We start from the raw sequence: 11,789 nt of genomic DNA, 5'->3' as shown, positions 1-11,789 counted from the left end.
TTTATCTAGTACATATCGCTACCTAAAGGGACACTAAAGGCATATATGAAGTAAACTTGGAATGTTAAAATATGATAACAGAAACCTAGAAACGGTTGTTTCATACAACAAAAAACTTACTTTATGAGAAAATTGCGTCTGAAGCGTCCGCGTACGTCTAGCTCCATTCAAATCGCCCGCCCTCCCGAGCGAGGACTGGTGGCGTCATGGTCTCATAGTGACGTTGTGCGGCCGGTGAGTAAAAGGCCGCCCGCAGACGGCGATACGGTTTTTTTGCGGAAAACGCAGACGAGTGGCCAGAAACAGAGCCAAGACAGAGCCGACGGCACTGCGAAGGCGGAAGAAAAAGCATGCGCCGAATTGTCAACATGATCGTCGACGCTCGTCGCCATGGACTTTGTTGACGACACTGACAACGACACATTTGCTCGCGATGCTGGGCTCGATTTCAGGTATTTAAGCTCCGATGACCGTGACTTGCTGCTGAGGGCCCGCGCTGCCGGCGTCGTTGCGTACTACGACGGCTGCCTCGACACCGGCTTTTCCGAGAGCGAAAGCAGCGAGCACTCCAGCAATGCGACGTCGGGCGACGAAGCCAGTAACGCAAGCGCCGCACTACGCGATAACGAAACTACTGAAACTCGAAAGCGCGCGGCGCAGAGTCTAGTGAAAACGAAACGTCTACACCAATCATGTCGTTATCAATGGTAATGCCAAAAAGTTACTTTTTCTAAGAATCTATAATAGAAGTAGACAAGTAGAATTTTCTTCCGTCTTACAATCCAACGAAATTATCTTTTTAAACCGCGTGGTTGAGTGCTAGTGAAACAATTTTTTTCAGGAGTGCCTTCTTAATCGGGTAAGTACCTGAATGTCCGTGGCGAGTCTCTTATCGTGTCCTGCACTTACCTCAATTTCTCGATTTTTAAAGCTCTGTTCGTGGTTATATTGACGCCTTAGATGTTCTAGAGCATTACTCTATCACATGAGCTTGACTTTTTATTTGCCATTTAGTGTCCCTTTAATATCATATTATCAATAAACGTACAACAGTTACTACCTGCTGGCTGTTATGCATGTTGCTTTGGCACGCCTCTTCTGTCAGCAAAGTTTGAAGCGAATTAACAAAAAAGCGCTATTGCTGCAAAATTACTGCACTCGTAAGCGCGCATGCCCGCGAACTGCAAACGAGGCGAGCAGACGACACGCCAGCGGCGCTCCGGCTTCCCATAGTGCCTTGCGCCGATCCACTAGGGGAAGGAGCGGCGCTGCGATTTCTGAATACGTCCATGGCCTGAGGTTTGACCGCCAAAGATCTGAAAAACTGCTGCAGAGGGGCTTTCTTGCTGGAGTACCCCCTGCAGTTCCATTGCCAAATGCGAATACTCTCTTTCGATCTATCGATTATTGGGCGGACCGGATGGACTACCGCCTAACGGGGCAGTTAGGCGCTAGTTTTCTGTGAAACAAATAAAGCAATAAACCCGCACACGCTATCTTAACGCAACAAAGCTGCTGGATTCGAGACCCTCGCTATGTAATGAACGAGAAGAAATGAAAGAGGGGGCCCGGCTTTTATTAGGCATATCATAAGAAACCAACAAAGTATTTCGCCAAGGACAGCATAGGGGAAATTATCCGAGGTTTTTAATTGACTTGAATAAATGATAAATAAATGGAAATGAAAGTGGATGAAAAACAACTGGCCGCATATGCAGGTGCGATACAAACCTACGTCTTCTCATTTCGCGAAATATGGCGTTACCAAATACGCTACCGCGGCGCCGTTTTCGCAGTCAGTTTATTGGGCATTAATGCTTCTCTACTACAACTAACCTTGGCAGTGTTAGCCAGCGCCACCACTTACGGCCTTGGCCGCGGATGTGGACCAACTTTTCTGCAGGAGGCGTCACGTCTACGTTAACTTTGGTTTCATATCCCACGGGCGGCCAATTGCTTTTTTTATTCCACTTTCGTCCATTCAATTAAGAACCACGGGATAATTTCCCCTATGATGTCCGCGGTGTCATTGTTTGTTGGCTTCTTATGAAATGACTAATAAAAGTCAGGCTCCTCGGTTTCTTTTCTTCTGGTTCATTTACACAGCGAGGGTCACGAATGAGGCAGCTTTGATGCCTTTAGGTAGCATGTGTGGGTTTATTGACCCGTGCCCTTCACCCAAAAATTTCACGTAGACGCGACGCCAGCGTCAGAAAGGATATTCCACATCCGCCACCAAGGCCGTTAGTGGTGGCGCTGGTTAACACTGCCGAGTTACGACAGTTCAAGTAGATGAGCATAAATGCATCAAAAAGAGGTTGTCGTGATTCATGGTATTGAAACAATGCTTGTATCTGTGTGTATCTGGACGGTTCTCTATCATTCAAAGATGTGGGTACCCAGAATGTTGAGTAAAAAGTCTGAAGAGATGCCGACATGTTTCAGTTCTATAAGCAAATTACAATGATTTTGTGGTATATCACCTAACAGGAGATCACGTGTTTTTCTGTCCTTAAGGTTTTTGTCTATGTACTCATAATGCATGTTCGACAAAATATTCATCTTTGCTTACATTGCGCACGAAATATCCCATATTGTCTTTAATTACAAATATTTGCAATCAGAAAGTTAAACATGTTTTCCTAATCCCATTTTCCCCCAGTGTAAACGTCGAAGGATCCTTTTGTAGTTGTTGGTCATGTTTACACAACTGCTCTATGTGTAATTCTTCACTTTCGTCTGTGATCTTTGTAAAGCACTGCATAGCACAGCCGTTTATAACCGTGAATATGCAATAAAACCTGTCTGTGCACGCTCGGGTGATAATGATTGTCAGGTGATGAAAGCAAGTTCTCGTTACTGAATATCTTGCCACGTGTCCTGCGTCCACGCTGTTTCTTTCTTTTGCATTATTACGGGGGAGGGGGAGCAAACCGCCCTCCCTCCCTCAGCTCCCCCTCCCTGCCATCTAGGCTTTTGCATTTATTCAGGGACGACTTTTACAGTCAAGTTGTTCCAATGAGAACATCCTATATCACCCATTTGAGGCGATCTTCTTCGTCACCTATGTTGACCGAGTGCCCGTCCTCCGGCTCCTTAAATACCCTGAAAGTGATCACGTGACACTGCAGAGCTCAATGTGCGGCCAGCCGAGTGCGCGTGCTCGTCTGCGAGCGTCTCCGCTTCTGCTACGTCGTCTTCGAGCTGAATGCGTCCTTACTTCATTGTGGAATGCCGCATAACACTTTCGAGGAGATCAATTTAACGTTGCACTTTTACGCAAGAAGCGGAAACAATTTCCGAAATAAGAAACGGATGTAGCTGGATAAGGGTAAATCCGCCACAAGAAATGGAATGCATCTAAATTCGCGTTTTAATGTTTGCATTGACAGAACTTCCGCCCAAACTGGGACTGCCCGGAGGAGTGTAGATGGCAGAAAGCATTTTTCACCTCCGGTGGCCACCCGCAGCTTCGAAAAAAGAAGTGTGATTAACAAGTGGAAGCGGCTGACGCCACAAAGGAAGGCCGGAAGCCTAGTTCCGCAAATAAGTTACCGTTAGAACAGAAAGGAGAGTAGAGAAGAGAGGGAGAAATGTGAAAATGGAAATATAGGAGGGAAAAAAAGACGGTAATAATTCGAAGCTTTCTTATAGGCGCGGATATTGGTGGGTTTTTGTCATGATATGGACGGAAGCGCGCGAAAAACAAAAAGACATTGCCGTGTTCGCCGTGCGGGGGCGATGACGAAGTGGTGTGATCGTGTGGCGCGTGGCGCGTGGTGCGTGCGAGTGTTCTGAGCTGCTCGGCGTTGAAGGCCAGCCGGTTCTCGCTGGACGCCCGGTCCAGAGAACCCAGATCGCCCACTACGCCGTCGTCGGACGCAAAGGACCTGTGTTCCTGCTGGGCAACCGGTCCAGGGAGCCAGGCGAACGGGTTCTCGGATGCCAGTGACCTGCGTTCCTGCTGGGCAACCGGTCCAGGGAGCCAGGTGAGCGGGGCAACCGCAGTCCAGAGAGCCAGGCGAGCGGGGCAACCGTTCGAGAGAGCCAGGCGAGCGAGGCAACCGGTCCAGGGAGCCTCAAGAGCCTGTGTTCCTGCTGGACAACCGGTCCAGGGAGCCAGGCGAGGTGGTCGCTTTCCCGGGCCACTGTCACGACCAGCCTGCCGTGCGGAGGCGAGAGCAGTAGCGAGAGCTGTTGCACGGCTACCACGGCTGTGTCTGCTACCGTCGCTGCTGCCACTGCAGATTCCATGATGCCGTGGGTAGGCCCAAGGTGACGTCGTCCAGCCGTCAGCCGACCCTTCGGGACCGACATCGGCCTCTACGCGTCAACGGACTTCACGCAAAGGGAACGCACGGCGAGAGACATTATATTATATGACAGGACACTCTATAGTAGCAGCTTCGGGACTGCAGGCGTTAGCATAACTTAATTACATGTCCATCGTGAAGTCTGTACGCTTTGTGCTGTTAATATATATTCTGTGTTTGTGTGCACTCGAGTGGTCGATTGCGTTCCTTGGTGAGTGGTCCTGGGCCCAAACCTCACTACAGTCTCATCACCAATCTAACACCACTACTACACCATCATTTCATCACAGTTTTCTTAATAGAGGTGTTAACGGCATGCTTCGCTACGCACAACATAAGTGAACGAATAACTCAATAATATTCGACATTTGCTATTGTACTTCGGCCAGTCTGCGCATGCGTTGTAGTGACAACGACCGTCTTATTTGTTTACAGCTCGTGAGCACTTTAGTGTTCCAGAATATCAGCATGAAGTTTTGAGGCAATTGCGACTGAACACCGGCGGCCACCGCCTCTTGTGTGGCGTGCAGTGAAACTTACCTTGCGTGGTTTGTTTTCAGACGTAGGCTAAGGTGGAATAAAATAAGACAGAGCAAAACGCACTGATTCGGCCCTGGTTCGGCCCTGGGTCGGCGTAAGAGGATAGATAGATAGATAGATAGATAGATAGATAGATAGATAGATAGATAGATAGATAGATAGATAGATAGATCATGATCATCTTCACCAGCCTATATTTATGTCCACTGCAGGACGAAGGCCTCTCCCTGCGATCTACAATTACTACTGTTTTGCGTTAACTGGTTCCAACTTGCGCCTCCTAGGTATACAATAGCTGATTCCAACTTGCGCCTGCTGATAGATAGATAGGCAGGCTCAAAACGGCTGCAGTAGGCGAAGAATGCTAAACGCTTTAAAAATGCCATATTTTGCCTGCTTTACGCATACCTCTGCAAAGTTTCAAATGTCTTTGAGCAAGTTGTGCGTGCTCTCGGGACGCACACTGACGCCCTAATGTCCCGTAATACCTGACACAGGCGGCCGGACAGTGCTAGAGTTGTTGGTCGGTTTTTGGCATTCGTTACGAAGGGTATTTCACCCAGTTGAGGGTGCAATGCCGGGACAACCCCCGACGGAGCGTCGCTCACACCGTCGCACGTTAAAAAAAGGTAGCAGCGGTCTCGATAGGTAATATCGGGCTGGACTGTTGCTTCCAAGAAAGATGAAGAGACACCATCCGAAAAAGCCGACAGATCCCACGCCCTGTGCAAATCGATGTTATGCGAAGCAGTTTGTGGGGAGCCTAGCCAGTTAACGAAACGACCACGAGAGCACCAAGACGTAGGCGGCTCTTTCATGACCTACATGACACGCATGAATGTTATGAGTCCTCAGGAGTCCCTTTAGCTACACCTAAGAGACCTTAAGGCGAAAGCCTTAGTCATGCTCTTGACTATGACTTCGATCATCAACCTTTAACCTTTTCCTTAGTATCACATCCGAACCCATTCCATTGGTTTTTGAGTGTTAATCCTTTTGTCACTGAGTTATCCTAATTTTTGTAGAGTCATGCTCGTGACTATAACTTCTATATACCACCATCCTTTAGTGTTTCCTTCACTTAGTACCCACGTCCCAACATATTTCAGTGGTTTTTGAGTGTTATTCTTTTTTTCGCTGAGTCATTGTCATTTTTGCTGAGTCATGCTTATGACTATGACTTCTACTAGCATCCTTTAGTGTTTCCTTCACTTAGTACACACGTCGGAACCAATTTCAGTGGTTTTTGAGTGTTAATCTTTTTCGCTTGGTCATTGCGATACCTACATGACACGCATGTCATGACATTCATGCCATGACATATCATTTATGTTCGTCATATACACTTGTCATAGTATGCTAATTTTGATACATACCAAGTTAATGAAACGACCATGAGAGCACAAAGACGTAGGCGGCTATATATATATATATATATATATATATATATATATATATATAGATAGATAGATAGATAGATACTGTGAAAGTAGCAAATGTTCGCCAAGAAATGCTTCGCATTTAACAGCCAGGGGCTGTTCGGAAGGTCACTTAATTAATGCAGGGTCGCAACAACTTAAAGATATGAGCGTTCCCAAAGGACACGCGAAAAATATACTTCGGGCTCGCCTTTATGCAAATGCTCAAAGGCTATTTTGATGGTGTCTGTAACTTCCTCTTTCTTGAAACAAAAGAAAGAGCGCAAACACGAGCACGCAAAGAAAATAAAACGGTGCAAGGGAACGAATATCTTTCACGAGCGCACGCGGCGAAAGAGACGCGAAAGAGACGAAACAAGCGCAGGTACTTCCAACCATGGTTTTATGCTGCTGTTGGGGAGATCAGGTTTCCTAGCTGCTATTAAGAAGCCTACTGGCTTCTATTGCACAACAGCTGCACATGGGGCGCTATAACGTAAAATGATTCCAAACTATTTTGATTCCAATTTCTGCAATCAGCCTCCACGATTGGTCAAAACATTATCGGGCCACTCCCAACTTCGCCTGTCTGTCACACGATGTCACGAAAACCGTGATAGCTCTTCATCTGATATAACGTGTACACACTGATTATGCATGATAAAACCGCACAAAAGAAAAATAATCATTCTTAATTCGACGCCTTTTCACCATTAGCCCTATGCTATTGGTCCAATGGTTACTCGCTACGCCCACTTCGCCTGTCTGTCACGCGACGTCACAAAACCGTGCAAACACACCACGTCAAAGTGACGTGTACGCGAAAAAGAATGCATTAATATGCCGAACAAAACTGAAAATTTTTCTGAATAGCCACAGACTGCCCCGTTCCGAAAGGAATAGAAGATGGCTGCCCGCCGATCGCACAGGCCCTCGCTACTCGCACCTGCCGATGAGCATGTAATTATTTGCGCATGATAAACCTTTTTGCGTGGCAGTAAAACACTATCGAGCCCTTTGGGCATGCATACGACATCGCTCTGCCAACTCTTCCTTGCTGAGGATCCGTTTTAGCGGCATTCTTATCCTTCCGTTGCACGCCGCCGCGATTTTCGACCAGCCACCGCAAGCTAAGTAAGGCGAAGCGGACCAATCGGAGAAGCCGGCACCACCCTCTTCATGCGGTTATCTATTTTCACTGTGCTGGCTCGGCCCCATCAAAACCCTCTCCACTAGAGCGTGCTCCTCGCCTCTTGTCAGCCAATTAGATAAGAAAAAGCGCATAGTGTAGACAATGTTATTGGTTTTGAAAGCGAACCAAGGTGACCTCTTATAAACGGGGAAAGTGTTTGATTGGGTTGTTCAGACAACGCTGCGGGTCACCACCCGATGCTTGCGTTGGTGGTTGCGTAAATTTGACGTCAGCAGTTTGGAATCAAAACAGTTTGGAATCATTTTACGTTATAGCGCCCATGAACAAGTCAGAGTGGGCGGCCGACTCCGCGAGCGAGCACGCCACTACAGCGTAGAGCGACGCCTCCAGGGGTGCTATGCAGGATGCCCCGAGTTTGGCGAAACTCGGGATCTTCACGAGCTCTGGCGACGCCCCAAGATCAAAGAACAAATGATAACAAGACGAAGTTTGTCCATCGGCACGCCTCCAGTTTCATTGGTTAATCTAGATTCACTTTGGGTGGCTATTATCCCTTGGGCGTTGCCATATGGGCGGTCGACAAACTGGGGCTCACGTGATTATACGGTCGGTGCATGGTCGTGCCTTCTTTCACTTGTTTGTCGTTCCACCGAGTGCATTACAGGCACAAGCAAGTTATAAAATAAATTCATTTAGTACAATAATATTAGTCACATTAACGTGGGTTGTAAGCATTTTAATGTTTCCACTATGTACACGGAATGTGTATTAGACTAATTTGTATTTAAATACGTTTCGCGTTATGCCACGAGGAGACGCTCGCCCCCCTCTTTTTTCCGGATTCGATTGGCACGGCTCGATACGCGCTTGCTCTAGCATTTCCGAGCACCGATTGGTGTGCGCTTGCTTTTCTCACTGGGTTTCCAACAGATCGCTCGTTTCTCCTTTGCTCTAGATTGGATTGGTGCGGCTCGCTACGTGCTTGCGCTCCCATTTCCGAGCAGAGATTGGTGTGCGCCTGGTTTTCACACTGGGCTTTTAACAGATCGCTCGTTGCTCGCGCTAAAGAAAAGCTGCGAGTAGCGCGCGCATCCAGCTACAAGACGAAGTGAGCGTCGGCTAGCGCATAAGTGGTTTGCCGCGCGCTTACCGTGTAAGCACACAGGAATGCCGGAAAGCACACATACAAGGGTCAGAAAACTACGCTTTATTTTCTTTTACTTTGCGATACACCTCCATACTGGCAAGCGTCGAGCGATGGCTTCTAACAACCGCAGGAAAGAGTCTTTGTAGTGGCTAGCCCGAGCGATCCGTGGCTTCTAACAAACGCACGAAAGGGTCTTTGCAGCGCACGTGGATGTTGACTGCCACCACATGCATCCCAGGTGGGACTCCAGCATCGGTGCAGTTGCCCTGTACCCATCGCTGACGAGGGAGCGCTTCACTTTTTGACAATAACTTTCTTTTTTTTTGCGTGTCAACGCCCGTGATGGGGTCCACAAAGTTCACGCTTTGGTTGACTGTCGGCCAATGCGGATTGAGGCATAGCCCCGTTAGCATCCACTAAATTTGGGATACATTTGTATGCGGCCAATTCGTCACTATGAATAATGGTCCCCGGTTTAACATTGGTTGCAATAATGGCGCCTAGCGTCGCCGCCTTTCTTCGGTCGACTTTGAAAGTCGCAGCACCCCTCTGGTCGCGCAGAACATGCCGAAGACCCATGGGCCCCCAACTTTAACACCGCCGTAATTTTGGCGGCTGGCGGAAAGTTGTCGGCCGTCATTAGGCGGCCTCGATTGTATACTTTTGCTCGCCGCGAAGAAGGCACTCATCAATTTGCGCTATCTACCCGGGGTACCAAGTGGAGGTCGCGCCAGCAGCTCGTCCCTCGCGACCTTACGGGGGTAGTTCGTCCTGTCGGCGATGGTGTGCTCCTATAGAGGAAACAAGTCGCCGGTCATCTCCTTCAACAGCCATATGTCTACGCTTTTGCTCACGCAGTACGTGAGCCAAATCATTTGCCGCCTGGACAGGTGGTCGTTCGGACGGCCGAGGCGGTCCGTTTTGGCGAAGTAACGTCCTTCGCCTCTCTGACCGTGCAGTGCAGCTTTACCGTGTAACTGCGAAAACTGATTTCGGCACCTGTTGCATCGGAAGGCAGCCCGGCTTCCATTCGGAGTCTTCCAATATAATGTGACCACTTCGCCTACTCAGGTTGGTTGGCCCGGGATGAACCCCAGGTGCTCGCAGGTGCCCCAGTACTCCGATGACGACGCCGGACCTGGCCTGGGGCTAGGGCGCGGTGGACGAGGAGCGCTTGAAACAGGAGAGAGCCGAAGCGAAGCGATCGCAAGAACTTTTCCTCCGCAGCCTAGTCACATCAGTCTGTGCTCGGAAAGCATAATATGCCCGCCACGCAGTCTCCGCAGACAAGGGCGTTCGCCTAACTCGTCACACAGCCAGCGCACGGACGTTTTGGAAAGGCAAAAACGACGCTGAAACTCTACGTCGGTCATGTAGCTGAAGGGGTCCAGATGGTCATATTGACGCTTGCCGCCGCTGGATGCGATGACACAGGCTGCTGCTGCCGCCGCCATGCTCCCGAGTTTAACTCGAGGGGGGTTTCGCGATGTACGAGTTTGGCCCGAGTTCGCGTGTCAATCAAAACCATAGGTCACGCCCCGAGCGAGGCATGTAACTCTTGTGCGCGCCCACCACGGTTGGGCCACGCCCAACTTATTTTTCGACAACAGCGACGTGGTGCGGAACTGAGAGGCATTAACAATCTTGACCGGCGAAATAAAACACGCACAACGCACTGTCATCGGTGATGTACTCAGCACCACTATAAAAAAAAAGTGTCGACTTTCGCTGCCTTATGCATATGTCTTCTTGGGCTGTGATGACCCCACAACACGGTTCATTGCCTGCGTTGTGGCTACGTAGCGCACAGCAAATAATTATCCGCACGTCACTGTAGCTGCTTGCAAGGCGTCGATGCGCCGTGGTGGACGACGATCTTGAGTAGTGCGTAGTGTTTTCCAACGACAACGTATCGCAGCTGTCATTTGAGATGGCTGCTCTGTCAATGATATAGTGCAGCAAACACGGTCAGCGGTCAGCGCAAACACACCCAGTGCAATGGCATTTTGTCATCACAAGCACGGCACACTAAACAATTGCAACACCTTCCTGCGTTCGAAGTCTAATTTCCTAACTGCACACAAGAGCCCTCACCCACCAAAATGCGATTGCTGCGCTGTCGTTACGATATCCATCTGCGATCGCTGTTAGCTCAGCAGCAGAGGCAATCGGCAAGCACATTGGAGTGAACAACACACTCAAATTCTGCGCACATGCGCACGGAGGCACCTTCAATGGGCAAGCGGTGACAAGCGACGAACTGTGTCGTTGGGCAGCACGCTCGTGTTCGCAATGCATCGCGGAGACTTCGCGCACGCAGATAAACTGGTGCATTTTCATTGTGCTGCGTCACTACGGACCCAGAATACCGCACAGCCATTTTGCAGCGACAGCCGTTGCTCCCGTCTCTATGGCTAAAGTGTCGTTTCAGTTGGTAAAGCGGCGGCCTTAATAGCCGCCGCAGTGAAGCACCTGCGGTGAACAGCCATGCCGCAGCGCTGCGTTGCCATTCCCCTATTAGACAGGGAATGGGCAGATCGTTGTCATGACTGACTTTATCGATGATGATGATGATGATGATGATGATGATTTATTGGCATCCCCTTTGAAACGGGGTGGCGACAAATAGTCACCTAGCCTGCTTGATTTAATCAGGTATACTACACATGTTCTTTATCTCGCATTTTTGTATACCTTTTTCAAAAATTTAGCTTGTACCGCTGCCTATGATTTTAAGAGATCAGGTCGTATCGATCTTTTCCCTGCTTTTTTTCCACCAGTACTCTAATCGTCTCTTGCTGATCTCTACGGCTGATCTGTTTATGTTTCCTTCCACTTTAAACCCAAGCGCTTCTGGGAGTTGCACGTTACCTACGGTTCTCGCTGGGTGGATCCCGTCGCATTCCATTAGGATGTGCTGAGTGGTCTCTGAATTTTTACTGCAGCATACACATGTCTCATCTAGTTCCGAATATTTGTTCCGATATGTTTTCGTCCTTAGGCAACCGGCTCGAGCCTCAAATAGCAAGGCACTGCCCTTTGTGTTATCGTACAGATTTTCCCTTCTAATTTCTTTCTTCTCATTCTTGTAAATCTCCATTGTCCTTTTCTTTTCCATTCTTTGCATCCAATTCACGGTCTCTATTTCTCTCACTTTCTTTCTGATGACCCCTGGTTGTCTATTTACAGTTTCGATTATCCTGTACTTGGTTGCCAAC

The sequence above is a fragment of the Dermacentor silvarum genome, chromosome 1, assembly GCF_013339745.2.
Source record: "Dermacentor silvarum isolate Dsil-2018 chromosome 1, BIME_Dsil_1.4, whole genome shotgun sequence".
In the NCBI taxonomy this organism is placed as follows: Eukaryota; Metazoa; Arthropoda; class Arachnida; order Ixodida; family Ixodidae; genus Dermacentor; species Dermacentor silvarum.
This window is presented reverse-complemented; position numbering follows the sequence as displayed.